At 37.7% G+C, this 15,274-nt stretch overlaps 1 protein-coding gene across 8 annotated transcripts in view; it reads right to left on the reverse strand.

The window, feature by feature from the left end:
* Positions 1-15,274, reverse strand: part of NFYC (nuclear transcription factor Y subunit gamma) — a 72,313-nt gene that overhangs the window by 44,222 nt on the left and 12,817 nt on the right. The window contains exon 1 of one of the 8 annotated variants that reach the window (XM_037827555.1): positions 11,020-11,173. The exons of the other annotated variants lie outside the window; for them this stretch is intronic. The gene's annotated coding sequence lies outside the window, so the exon portion shown is untranslated. Of the gene's footprint in view, positions 1-11,019; positions 11,174-15,274 lie in introns of those variants that run through there. 8 annotated transcript variants of the gene reach the window in all.

The raw sequence follows: 15,274 nt of genomic DNA on the forward strand, positions 1-15,274 counted from the left end.
TGAGACTATTTCATGGATTTAAATCAACTTAAGGTTTGTTTTGTTTTGTTTTAATAGCATTAGTAAGAAACTTGCCTTTTCAGTACAACTGTAAGGAAACTAAACTGTAATATACACATTCACTAATCAATGACCTCAATTTTTTCTCCCCAAGAAACCATTTCTGATACCGAATCAAATCTATTCACTTACTCACTTTCTTCAGACTTGTTTGTATGGCATATTATTTTTTAAGCCCAAAATTTCCATGCTATTTTCTCATGGTTCTTATGTAATTGTCTTTGCTTCTGGTACAAACTCAAGGCAAACAAGCCCTGCACATAGTGGGAACTCAATACACATGTACTGAATGAATGAACACATGCTCCTTAAGAACCGTTTTAAATTCCCAAGTATCCCTGGCCTCCTCACTCTGGATTCTTTTCTTTGAAATCTGCATGTGGGGAAATTCCTTCTCAAGTACTAGTGCTCAGTTGAGCAGTAATGTTGTACAGTCAATAAGTCAAAGGAAGAGTTGAAAAGAGTTGAGATTAAAGGAAATATTCTCTACTTTAGAAACTGTCGCACAAATGCAGACAAATATCTAAAAATAGGCTCCCCTGGAAAATGGAAGATTGTGCTGGTGAGTTAATCCTTCTAAAAACGGGGTGGGGCAGAGAATTCTCAGTTAAAAACCTGGAGACTGTTATAAGAACGTCAATATGAGGTTGGCTGTATTGATTTGGCTGTACAGAGTCTGCTGATTCACAGTTATACTGTGAATTCTGCCCTCAGCTTAGTGTCTTTTATCATTGATTAAATTTTTTTTTTCTTTTTTCAAAAAGGCATAAGAAGCATATCCTCCAAGTCAACCAAACCCTAAATCTCCCACCTCTACATATATAGCTGTCAGGAACTGAGAATGTAAAGACCACTTCAAAGAGTGCAAAAGCAACTGAGGTCCTAGGAGGCTATGCTAATCCCTTACATCTGTATAGTGCTTTACACTTTTAAAGTAGCTTTACTTTATCTCACTTCTCACTACAAACATATAAGACAGACAGCACGGGTCTTAATATTCCCAACTGACAGATAAAGACACTTCATCCAGGTAGAATGAGGGACTTGCCCAAGGTCAGAGAGCAAATATATCTCAGAGCTGGAACTAAAACCAATGTCTCCTGATTCTCAGTTCTGTGCTCTTTGACTGCATGTCCTCCTCCTACTTTAGAACTGATAACTCAGTAGAGATGAGGACCAAAAACTTAAGAACCTATAGGTTTTCTCAGCCTGGAACATGAATCCACCAAGCCTTTTACTTTTACTTCAAAATGCTAAGTTGCCAAATTCTTACACATTTCAAAATGGAGAGCTTAAACAAGAAAACTTAAGGCTTTCAAGTCTGTTAAAGCTGCAGTAGCTCCCAAGACATCTGCTCACCAACCAACAATGGCGATGGAAAGGCCTGGTAGATCAAGTTCACTCCCTGGGGGCCTCGTGATAGGAAGTCACTGCATCTTTTCAATGTCAATGTAGTTCAGAAGAACAGCAGCAGTCCAGTCCCCTTGTTAGAGATATTTCCACAGCCACACACTTAGGGGACAGATCACCTGGCTAAATTCTATACAGGTTTTGAAACCGTAATTGTTGGTATGTTGTGAAAATGATGACAGTGTTACTTTATTTATGCAGACATTACTCCAAGAAATCTGAATTTTCTCTTTCCTAACTACTCCACTAGGGTTAAAGCAACCATTATAAAGAAAGAATAAATACTTTCATCACAGCTAGGAAATCTAAAGCAACTGATCATTTGAGAACACCATGGCTCATTTAAGAATACCAATCTCTGTGGTCCAAGACAATAAAGTAAATTTGGAAGGTGCCCAATACATACCACAAGGTCTGCATGTACACAGCTAAGGAGTGCCATAGAATACCTAATACACCTTTAATGCTATACCTATTTGGAAAAAGTCCTTCAACTATTTATTTGACCTTAGTGAATTTAGGATTCACTAAAGACAATTTCCCAACATACTGGTAGTGCTCATAGAGTATCTATTTGTACCATGCTTTGGTTTGAAAAGAAAGGTGGCTGTTTCACCTATCTTGTTTAGCAATACTTAAAAAATAATTAATTACTCTATATTTGCTCTTTTTATGATCAGTACATTAAGAAGCCCCATAATGTAAGATTCCATGAGGGGAAGAATCAGTCCCATAAATGGATACATCTATAGCTTGAATATAACTACAAGGTACAAAGCAAAGAGCACTGGGCTTGTGTCACTAGGCTCTACCACTTGTTTCCTCACCCATGAAATGGGGATAATGACCTGTCCTACCAAGCTTAGGTAAATACTAAATGACAGAATGTGTATGAAACCACTTCATTAACTATAAATAAAGTACTATGTTTCATAAAAACATAACATGCCATTACACTGCTTCATGGGCAAGGCTCTGTGGGCATCTGGCCAGTTAATTACCAGGAGAAAAACAATCATAAAGTTAAGGATATAAATAATCAGGTAAAAAGGCTGTAAATTTACCACTATTTCTCTAGTGAAAAATTTTTATTTCCTTTATTTTAGATTGAGGATAATTACAAGATACTTAGCCTAGAAACTAAATATAGATTCTTTATATCAAAAATTCTGCTAAATCCTACAGATGGGGCTGGTCCCATTTCTGGTAATTTACTGTCTGTGCTGCTCACAGGTGCAATCATGATCATGTGGCTATAAACTACTAGCTAATAAGCAAATGTGGTCAAATTCCTGCATGTGAATTTATGGGAGGCTTCATACAGCATGCTGCCATTTGAGATTTTACAACGCTAACACCAGTAAGATTAAGCCTGATGCAGCTCAGGGGGAAAAAAATTCCAGTATTTGCACTGAATGTATACACACAGGCACACATACATATACATAAACACACAGATATTAATCTCAAGGAAATATGAGATAACATCTTAGGGAAATATCTGAACATCTTCAGAGTACGTGAAGGCCATCAATATTTTTAATCTTTTCTCCTAATCTCATTTTTTGGGGCAATATTTCATATCTTTGTCATAAGGGACACACAGAAACTGTTAATATTACCTTTTTGAATATTTAAAATATGGGCTGATGCTGGTGCCCTCATTCAACCTGTCATAAGGTCATATATCACACAGAATCTTCAAAGTATTCTGGGTAAAATGTGGGCTAACAGAGATACCTTTACTTTACTATGTATGGCAGGTAAGAGGAGTTGCAAATATTCTCTAGTTTAAACTAACACTCAAAAAACGAACAAGTGACTTTTTAGAGTGATGAACACTAACTGATATACGGGAACTGCTTGCTGAGAAATTTTTTTAGTAACAGGGGTGAGAATCAAAACAGCTTAGAGACCACTGATCTAGAGGACTATGCCACGCTCATTTTTGGATGTCTCAACTTCAAAGTCAGACCTTTTGTTGTTCCCATCTTTGACATAACACTTGATTCTTCCAGTCCTTCTTTCCATTCTCTCCCTTGATTCTCTCTCATCTATCCTCAGGTTCAGCTATAATCTCTATGAGCTTAAATTCCAAATATACATGATCAATTTTTACATTTCTCCAAAGCTCTGATCCTGCATGTACAGCTAGTCGCCTGTTGGACATTTCCAACTGAAAAGCTACTCAGAACTCAAACTCCTTGTGTTCAAAATCAAACTTATCTTCCTCTTTCCCCAAACCTGCTCTAACTTTACTGTTTCTACTAAAGACAGTCATTCTCCACTCATCCATGCTTGAAATCCAATAGTCATCCTTGTCTCTCTCTCCTGTTTCTCAATTCTAATCAACTGCTAAATTCTGTAATAACAATGTCCAACAGTGCCCATCTCCTGACCTTTCCTCATACTGCTAATATTCTCTTCAGGCCCTCAGCACCTCCAGGTAATAATAAAAATAATGCTAGTGATAATAGCTAATACTTACTGAACATTTACTATGTGCCAGACATGGTTTTAAGCCCTTTACATTAACTCTTTTAACCTTCATAACAATCCTATAAGGGTTGTGAACCTAGCATATGAACTCACTGTGTTGTCCAGTTCCTGGTGTTTTCTAACTCAAATTCATTCTACATAATGATGTCTAATAAATCATGTAAAAGGACAACTCTGATAATGCTGTATCAACCTACCACCCCAAATCTTCAATGGTTCGTGTGCTGGTCTGGAAATATTATGTTCCCCCAAAAGCCATATTCTTTAATGCAGTCTTGTGGGGGCAGATTAATTTTTCTGATTACAGTGTGACTCTTGATTGAGTGTTTCCATAGAGATGTGATTCACCCAACTGTAGGTAATATTTTTGATTAAATTATTTCCATGGAGGTGTTACCCCACCCATTCAGTGTGGGTCTTAATTAAATCACTGAAGTCCTATAAGAGCACACAGACAGAAGGAGCTCAGTGTTGTAGCTGAGAGACTTTTGTAGAGATGCTTGGGAGCTGACTGCTTTGGAGATGCCAGCCCCAAGTTTGCTCTGGAGAATCTGAGACAAGCCCAGAGACATTCTGGAAAAAACATTTTGAAATCAGAACCTTGGAGCAGACGCCAGCTATGTGCCTTCCCAGCTAAGAGAGGTTTTCCAGATGGATGCCATCAGCTGTTCTTCAGTGAAGGTATCTTCTCATTGATGCCTTAGTTGGATACTTTTATGGCTGTAGAACTGTAAATCTGTAGCCAAATAAACCCCCTTTATAAAAGCCAATCCATTTCTGGTATTTTGCAAAATGGCAGCTCTAGCAAATTGGAACAGTTCACAAATGTCAAGGGGAGAAAGTTCAAATTTCTTAGCCTGGTAGTTGAGACCCTCCAGCATCTGAACCCAGCTTACTTCTCCAGACTTTTTCACCATTCCCTTCTGCCTCCAACTCATCTCTGCTCTAAGCAGAGTGGACCATTTACTGCTCTCCAGCCTGAACTGTAGTTTTTAAATCATGAACTTGCCTGGGACGCACTTGTCCCTATCTCCCTGAGTCCAAGGCCCAGTTAAAGTGTCATGAAGCCTTTTTCATTCCTGAGCCAGAGGTGAAAGTCTCTCCTTCCTCTGAATTCTGGCTACTTTGCATATCAGTTTCTAATATCTGACACACACACACACACACACACACACACACACACACACACACATATACCAGTGTTGTAAGTCTCTCCTATTATCCTATTAAACTGTTAGATCCCTGGGCACAAAATTTGAATTTGTATGTATCTTCAAAGTCTTTGTATAAAAGAGATATCCTAAAAGTCTGCTGAATAAGTGAAAGGCAAGTTCAAAACATCTAACTTCAGTATTTCCTCAAAGATAATAACTATATAAAGGAAAAATTCATTTTATCTGGGTATTTCTGTTTAAGCAGGTTTTCCCCTTAGTTTTCATAGTAGAAACCATGGGGAGAGACCAAAATTGCGGTACTTCCAAGAAAAAAGGATAACAGAATGAATCGGCACTGCTGTTTGCTATGGTTATTTTAGTATCCTTTCTTCCTCTGAACTAAGGAACACAAGGTCACAAGCTATGTTATGCCATTCTAAAGTTAAACATTTACTAGGCGTTTTTTTTTTTCCTTAGTTCTTCCTTTACAATGGAATTTACCTTCATTTCTTATCCTTCAACTGCACTTTTTTCACTGCTGACTTTGGAACTACAATTTAATATACAATAAAGACTCTGAACAGAGAAAAACTTTTGGTCAATTATTGAACAGTGAGGCCTGACTTTGCAGTACCACAGGGAGAGACAGGAAGATGAGGATGATAATACAAATAGAATCTAACCAAGTTCTAAAGAGCTGGACCCAATTTTTGAGGCAGCAGTAAGAAAAGAATAAAAAGAAAATACTTCAATGTTTATAGCAGTATTATTCACAATAGCTAAATGGTGGAAGCAATCCAAATATCCATCAGACATTTGAATAAACAAAATACGGTATATACATACAATGGAATATGACTCAGCCTTAAAAAGGAATGAAGCTCTGATACATGTTACTATATGGATGAAACATGAAGACATCACGTTGAATGAAATAAGTTGGACACAAAGGAACAGAAATCGTATGATTCCATTTATATGAAATAGCCAGAATATGCAAATTCAGAGATGGAAAACAGAGTAAAGGTTACCATGGGTGAGGGCCAAGAGAGGGGGAATGGGGAGTTAATACATAATGGATATAGGGTTTCTTTTAGGGGTGATAGGAAAGTTCTAGTAATGGATGGTGGTGAGGGTAGCACAACATTATGAACGTGATTTATCCCACTGAATGGTACACTTGGGAATGGCTGAGATGGTAAAGTTTATGTTGCATATATGCTTCCACAATTTAAAAAAAATAAGTGACTAAAGAGATAATGAAATTAGATGCAATAGGTGATCCTGGGCTGGAACTAATAATAGAGGAAAAAAAGGCCCAAAGGACATTATTGGGGCATATGAAAAAAAAAAAGGAATAGAGACTGTAAGCTTTAGATCCATGTTAAATTTCTTGAACTTGGTAACTGTACTTAAGGTGGTTACCTAAGAACAAGGGTGTTCTTAGGAAATACAGATGGAATTATTAAGTGTTCAAGGAGCATGATATCTACAACCTATACTTAAATGTTTAGAAAATAGATAAAAGATAATAGATGGATAAAGAAAGAGAATGATACAGCAAATGTGGAAAATTTGAAAAGTTGATTGATCCGTGTATCTGAGTGGAGGGTATGTTGGAGTTATCTGTATGAATCTTATATTACTTTTGCAAGTTTCCTATAAGTTTAAAATTGTTTCAAAATAAAACTTTGTTTTAAAAGTTAGAGAACTAAACTTCTGGGAAACACATGACTTACATCATTCAAGTTCTCATTCTTTCAATAAAATATGACTTTTGTTCAAATATGTGAAGGTGATGAAAAGAAACCCAAATACAAGAGAGGAAAATAAAATTTCAAGTGGATCATGGTCTTTCAGAGAAAATGCAAAATAAGAACAAAAACAAAAAATCCAAGACTATCCAGTCTCACATGTTCACATACACAAGTAATAACGCTTTGCTGATGAGAAAAAGTATAATTAAAATATTATTGGGCGAGTATGTTAACTTGGCTGACCAGTGCTGATTTCTCTTTTAGTCTTGTCAAATGCTTAAAATGCTCAAATGCTTAAAATGTGTTTATTAAATACAGAATAGTTTAATGACTCACTTGAAGAATCAGGACCAAACTTGTTTGTGAATTAGCTTGTTCTTCCGGTGTGTTAAAAAACACTAACTGCACGCAGGTGTTGTGTTTGTTTACCTTAGGTTACTTCCTTATAATGCATAAAAGGAACCCAGTTCTCTGGGACACCTCAGCCAGGTGAGCACCATTAGCCTCCTAGCTGATTCTCAGCTTCCTGAATAAGCAATTGGCTGAGGCAAGAGATCTTCAGATCCCAAAAGGGACTGTAAGCCTGCTGTCACGACACACTTTTTAACCAACAGACCCCCAATAAGACTGCTAAACCTCTTCCATGGCCCATTTTCTCTTTGTTCCTTCTGTGCCAGAGGGTCCAAATAGCAAACCTGTACAGATGTGCCAAAAGGAAAAGAAACTGAAAAATAAAAGTGAAACAACCTGGAGTAGTAAAAGAAATACACAATGAACTTACTGGGGGTCAGAATATTCAAACTTGCATAGATCAGCCACTAAAAAGCTAAAAGACCTTGATTAGGATACTTAGCTTCTCTGGGCTTCAATTTCCCCACTTTAAAGGAAACCAGGCTAGATCCCTAAATGATTCCTATCAGCCTAACTTAGGAGTATTCAAGCTATGTATGTATGTATGTATTATTGGTGATAGGGATGGGCAAACGTCATTTCATTCATGTAGACCCCTTATAAATGACTATGTGAAATTTATTCTAGTGTTTATATTTTGACGAGACCAAATATTATTTTTTTAAAAATCTTCATCCTAACATTTACTTGCTTGCTATCACTTTGTAAACTATAACCACCTCCCAAGCTTGAAAGGAGATCACATGACCACAAGGCAAACAAATAAAAATGGCTCTTTTTACATTTATAAATATTTGGTACACAAACTAAAAAGGTAACCTCTGCTTGGTAAACACCTGCAACCAATATAACTCACCTGTATTTAATGCAAAGCTCAGTATCCAAAATCAGAACAGGTTCCTAGTTCTTATTATGAGCGGTTCCTAAGTCTAATAAGGGTTTTAAAAAAATCAGCACTACTATTTCATCTTATTCTGAGAGGCCCTTAATTTTTGACAGGGGTTAAAATTCTTGGAGGAGGGGGTGGGAGGTTAGTAGTCCCTCTCTTGCACTCATTAAATAGAAACAGTCGTGTCAGCGTAAGCAAGCATATGCAGTTGGAGGCATGTGGAACCAGTTTAAAAAGAGATTTTTTAGGTTTAAATAAGCTCCTTTGTAAATATATTAAAATATTAGCATTTTTCCTTTGATACTATGCCTATCTTCAAAAGCATTTAACCCCCAAATATTTTGGATTAGTAATAATTTTTAGGTAGTATTTCATGATTTGCAAAACACTTTGACTATATAATCTCATTTAAGACTCAACACTAAATAGAAAGGTGTATTTTTAGGTCCCATTTTTATACATGAGGAAGCTGACACTAAACCACTGACTTGCTCAAGCTCACAGAACTGCTAGCAGCTGAGTGGAACCTGAACACAGGTCTCCTGATTTCAAATTGCCTGCTTTTGCTACTGCACCACACTGCCTCAAATACTGTAATCAGAGTAAATAAAGGCCCAAATCTCAGACTGTGACTAAGCCTCCCCAACTCCTCCGTCCCACCCTGGTCTGAGCTATAGTTAGCTCTAGTAGGTCTCTGCTCTTTCTGAAAGCAGTTTTCTTCATTTCTCTGAGAAACATTTATCTACCTGAAGTGTTAAAATAAAAAAAAAAAGATCATATAAATGACTTTCTCAGCATATACTGGGAAATATACTTAGTCACCAGAGTTTTGCTTAGGCATGACCATGTGCATTTTTCTAGGTAGTGGGTCAGATTTTCAAGGAGTCCATGATCCTAAAAAGGTTAAGAACCCAGGCTAGAGGCAGTTGCTAGGTAAATTCACAAGGTTCTCAAGTTTACACAGTTTTATCCAGGCCTCATACTGTGCCCCACCTTCACTTTTCCTCCCGTTCTAGGCCTTCTCCCAGAGCCAGTATGATCATTCAGTAGCTACAATCGTTTTTTGAATCATATATAAAATCTGAAGAAACTAATAACAAATAAATTAATGACTGGTAAAAATTAAACTGAAATTAAAACTGCCTCTATTAAAATGTAATCCTTTACACATACTCCTTTCTCGTATGACTTAACCTCCCAGAATGACCATTTTCTTACCAGAGGCATTCCAACCCCCACTAAAGAAGTTTCACAAACATAACTACTTTGAACTCCTGAAATACCATTCATCACTAAGAACTCTCTAGATTACAAAGACAAGGTAGCATGCAAGGAATTGAGTCTGTTGGCAGTTCACTCAATTCCAAAGGATTTAGAAATTTTTGCTGGAGGAAGGAATGAAGACTGGGAGAGAGAATGCTGCCCTATTGTCTTATTGCTTGAAAACTCCTAATTTGAATTTATAACATATTCCTACTAACCACTAGACCTGAACATCAGAAGTACAGTCTCTTTTCATCTTAGATAGAGTTTTCCAGTCCAATCTGTATAAACAAACTTTGTCCTTCAATCTTTCAACTCCTCAGCAGTTTTTCAAGGTCACTTTTGTGAGCAACGACAGAGGCCTGCATCCACAAACTTTGACTGCTACACCGCTCCAACTCCAAAAGCTCAAAATTTAAAATCCCTTTTGATCCTCTCAGGTAAATCCTTTACTCGAGGGGAACCAAGGGGAAGGCAAATCAACACCCTCCAAACTTCTCTAGTAGGGCTGGCTCCTTTTCCCCACCCAGGCACAGTGTGCTGTTGGCTCACTGCTCCACACTGAGTCTGCTGCAGAAATGTTTCAATGACCTTCATTCTGTATTTGCAAATATAAAGAAAACAAAGGATTGCTTTTATTTATCAATTGTATTATAGATCTTAGTGCATGGGATGAAAGACTCCACTATTCACAAGAACTGTCTGGTAAAAACGTTAGCAACCTACATTAACTTCATATCCCAAAAGAAGAAAAAAAATTATCAAGGACAAAATATAGGGTGCCTATACTTTTAACTTTCTTACTCACAAACTGCAGGTCAATTAGTATTTTAAATGTCATACAGAAAATGAAAAGCATTTTGTTCATAACATTTCAAAGACCCAAATCAGCAGCTGACAAAATGCTGAAATTGGTGGGAAAAAGATTTGCTCTGGTCGCTACCAATACTGTCGACAAGTATGTTTCTGTCCAGCATTCTAAGCTTATATGTGCATTTTAAAACAGAAAGGTTGTCACCAAATTAATTAATACTTATTAGAATCTGGAGACAGAGAGGTAAATCAAGAAAGTTAAAGGAAAATTTCACATTGGCATGTGGGCCTTTCACCATTAGAACCTGCATCAGTGCAAATCATATTTTTACACAAATTCAGAACAGCAAAGCTATTGCCTCCACCCCTGAAAACACAGATGTCAGCAAAGTGCATGGAAACAGAAAAACTCTTACAACAGCTCAGCTTATTCTGTAGGAAAGCTTCAGTGCACTTGAACAAAGGAAAATTATTTAGAAAACAGTTAAGTTTACCCAATGCAAAGAAAAAGTGCTCTGCTTTTGTGTGCCCCTCAAAAATGATTACCCTTTCTTCATGTACCTGATCTTGTCGATACTCACTAGGAAAAGAAATCCTAGTTGAAGGGCATGCAAAATCTAAACAGAGCAAGGTATTCTAGGTGCACCAAAAGGTATGCATGGAATGTTAAGTGGCCATTTTCTGAAACAGTGCAACTTGTCTACACTCTCTGAAGCTAAACAGTTTCTATCATTTCAACACAAAACAAAAAAATTAAACTTACCGGGAACTGCATTAATTTTACATGTAGTTATTTATATCTCCTCGAACAGGGAGAATTTAAGTCACTCCTATCCCAACCCCCCCAAAAGGACGGAGGAAACAAAAGGCAGCAGGAGATGCAGAAACCTGAGTCTGGAATGTCCACTCCAGTGAAAACCCGAACAGCTGTCCCCCCCACCCCCCAACAAACTATTCGCCATTTTTCTTTGTCTTTGAGCTGACCCCTGCCTCAGTGAAAAACTCCGAGGCTCCAATGAAGCCCTGCAGCCTCCTTCCACTTTAACAGTCAAAGGCATTCAATCTAGCATGCTATTTGACACCAAACCTTGCCTCCAAAGTGTTCCCATTGGCTGAACCGCTTTATCGGCTAAGAACACAAAGCCACGATTGGCTATTGACGTCATCAGTTACCTCCTTTGTACACTTCCTGTTTTAAAGTTACCTTGAGAAGCAGAACAGGGGTCAGATCCAGACTTCAAACTACCGGGAACATAAGGCTTGGAAAGGCAGGGCAAATGCGCATAGTAGATGCAATAGGGCCTTGTGTGCTTCCCAAACAGAGGATACTGAAAATTTAGAATTGTTCTTAAAATCACATGTAAAGGTCGAGACAGTTCCCACCCAAGAGATTTCTTATTGGTTGTCAGAGTTCCATTTAAAAAATTTAAGGTAATTTAACTGCTTTTGATTGGTCATCAAAGATGTCTGTAAGATACTGCTACAGTATCCTATGGCAGTGAACCAGAGAAGCAATGTGCACAAGGTTGGAAAGTTGTAACTTAACTATCTTCAGTTACCTGCTGCGCATTAATAGAAGAAAAAGAAAACTGGGTAGCGTTAATACAAATGCTCCCAAGAAAATGCAGTTTCTTTAACAGTAACCAAGAGTGATACCCATGGCCATACAACAGTATGCAGTATTTCTAAAAAGTCATCTGTCATTATGTCCATGCTAATTTTTAAAGCACAGATTAGATTAGTACCAGGGCAAAACACACTTTATTTTGAAACACTAATCTCAACAGGAAAACTCTAGGGTAATGCATGAAGTTAGCGACAGAGACGGTGGCACTTCCAAAATGTCAACCAGGAACCCAGTGAGAGAAACACAATGGGAAAAAATTGACAACTACAACAGAACATAAACAAATATACTGTTTAAAGTACATTATGGTTCAATGTTTAGCTTATTAGGGTGGTCACAAAATGTTGCTAATTAGCTTGTAACACGATAGTTTTAATATCAAAGAGGATAAACTTTTTCTACCACATTTTTATGAGTATACAGCAGGATTGATCTCAGGAGACATATTACAAATATTCTTACTTGACTTGTGGTTACTGAAGACATTCAGGGGTGCTGGGCAAAGATTTGCTTGTAGATTCTGAGCTCAACAGGTTAGGTTTTAAGACAAGGCTTTTAATATGGTGAAAATCAATTTACATGTCTCTTTTCTTTTTTTCTTTTTTTACGAAATATTCAAGTAAAAACATCGCCCATAACCTGAGGCCTTTAACAATTTCTTTAGATCTGCTTCCTGATAGGTAGGTAAGATCTTTTCTAGAAACTTCTTGGTTGACCTTACATGAGAGGTCATTCTGGGCATTTGCAGAGATTTGGCAGAGCCCTGAAATAGGACCAAGATGCTCTGTCTAATCACTTTGGCATGTTAACTTCTCTACACTCAGTCCACTCATTTCCCACATTGAGATGAAATAATTTTTGAACACCAACTAAATGCCAGGTATATTACAGACATTACCACTCTAATCCCCACTACAATCCCCTTAAATATGTCAAAGAGTGGGGTTCAGAGGAGTTAAACAACTGGTCCCTAGCCATACATCTAGGATGCAAACTCAGGTTCAACCTAGGGTGGTTCAGTGGAAAGAGACCACTTACCAAAACATGGCACACCCATGGCACATCCAAGGAAATCCTTAGGTGTAACGTATTATATGCAGCTAGCATAAACCATTACCCAACTTCATTCATTTAAAAATTAAAATTTGACTAGTACTGAGTTTGATGTATTAGAGGCCTAGCTAAATATCTAACCAAAATAGAACTCTGTAAGTTGACATAAATTTTATTACTAATTAAGAACATTTAACCAGTAACAAATCACATCTATAATTCACAAGGATTTGAGTCCGCTAACAAATAAATTATTAATAACAGTATATGTTGAACTATTAAGGGATTGCAAGACAATTTCACTATGGCATCCAAATAAGAGTTTTATTATATTAACAGGAGAGGGGTGTGCGCGCCTAAGGTTACATAGAATTACAGATACTGTGGTTCTTTTCTGAAATGTTTAGATGACAAATTCTGAATAGCTATCTACCTCAGAACAGAAGGCAGAAAACCAAAAAGCCCAAAAGCACAGGGAGAACATGTTCACATCACAGGACTAGTAATTAGTGGCAGTATGGCAAAGCAACTAAGCACTTGGGAGTCAGGTAGAGCTAGTTTGGCTCCTGTAATTGTATTTCTGGCTCCTGGTAATTAATTGTATGACCTCAGACTAACCCTGAGCCTCAGCTTCCTCATCTGTAAAATACAGACATCACCATCCATATCACAGAGCCACTGTAAGGAATAAATGAGCTGAAGTTTATAAAGCACAATGTACTGTGCCTAGATAAGCATCAAATAAACACAAAGTACTAAAAGTCATCCAATCCAGCTTCCTTGTTTTACAGATGGGCTAAGTCTCAGAGAGGGGCAAGCCCTGCTTAAGACCCTAAAGCTACTTTAAGAGAGTCTCTTCTATCTCCAGCATATCCTGCAGCCAGACAGCAATTCCACAGCCATAAAGGGCATGTGGGAGGACTATCAGCGCTACTAAAAGTCTTCCTCAGAAGCGCTTTCCCCACCAATCCCAGCTGAAGTCTGGTTACTGTTCCAAAAGTCCGCCCTTCAACTCTACTTCTGATGTACCAGATAAAACCAACCTTGTCCCTCCAAACTTTGTGAAGGTCTTCAGCATGGCTTTTATAGTTCTTGGCAGTTTACAGGAAAAACACTTCGACTATTTCTTATCAACAGCCACCTTAGCCTCAAGATGCAAGAGGGAAGGAGGAGAACTCAAATTATCCTTGAATTTCCATTTGGCAGCCTGACTGATTCATTTACTACAGCGTTCTCTTCTCTGGCGTGTCGTTACTCTGGACTATGTGGAATCTCTGAGATTCCAACTCACATTCTTCTCTGGTCCTGGATCTCAACAGCCCTTGATACCAGAAAACTGTATCTTCTCATCCTAAAAAACACCCAGATCACAAAATCTATGACTCTGGTTATGTGACTGAAGTGTCAATGCTCTCAAAGGAGGCAGGGTGGGAAGTGATGCTCCTGGTCAGAAGACCGACTCCGAATCATAGCTACCTACTTACTAGCTATATGGTCTTGGCCAAGTTACTTAACCATCTCTGAGCTCATTTCTTCATGTGTAAAATGGAAAAAAAAAAATAACACTAACCACAAGAGTGTTGAAGTTAACTGACCTAAGTGAAAGAACTGAGCATGGTAACTGGCATGTGGTAGGTACTCAATATTTAAATATGCACTTGACTATAGCACTTATATAATTAATTTTTATTGGCATAATTTTTTATGGCATAAAATGTGCCATTTTAAGTGTTGCCATTTTAACAGTTCAGTGGTACTAATTATATTCACAATGCTGTGCTACCATCACCACCGTAATTACCAAAACAGTAGCTCTGTACCTGTTAAGCAATTAACTCTCCATTCTACCTCACCCTCCTTCTCACAGTCCCTGGCAACTTCTAATCTACTTCTGTCTCTATGAATTACTTATTCATATTTCATATAAGTGAACGAAACAATATTTGCCCTTTTGTGCCTGGCTTACTTCACATAGCACACATAATTACTTTTTAACATTTCTATACTACTTAGAAGGGTTTCTTGAAGCAACAACTCTGCTTATTTATCTCCATATCCCCAGTGCTTAGCACAGACATATAAATCAAATCCGACCTCAGCCTTAGTAGCAAGGAAGTAATAGGGAATAGTGGGGTTTAAGGAAAGTTGGACAGTCCATGTGCCATCTAAAGGGGCAGCCACTACTCAGCTCCATCCAACAATGGCTGTACAGCAATGCTGGCCCCACAGCGGTTAGTTTCAGATTGTTTAAAAGAAGCAAAAACTAGATTCTTAAAATATCAAATCTTTTCATTTTAACTTTTAGTTCGAATTTTTTAAAAAATTATTAAGCAGATCA

The sequence above is a fragment of the Choloepus didactylus genome, chromosome 2 (assembly GCF_015220235.1).
Source record: "Choloepus didactylus isolate mChoDid1 chromosome 2, mChoDid1.pri, whole genome shotgun sequence".
NCBI lineage: Eukaryota > Metazoa > Chordata > Mammalia > Pilosa > Megalonychidae > Choloepus > Choloepus didactylus.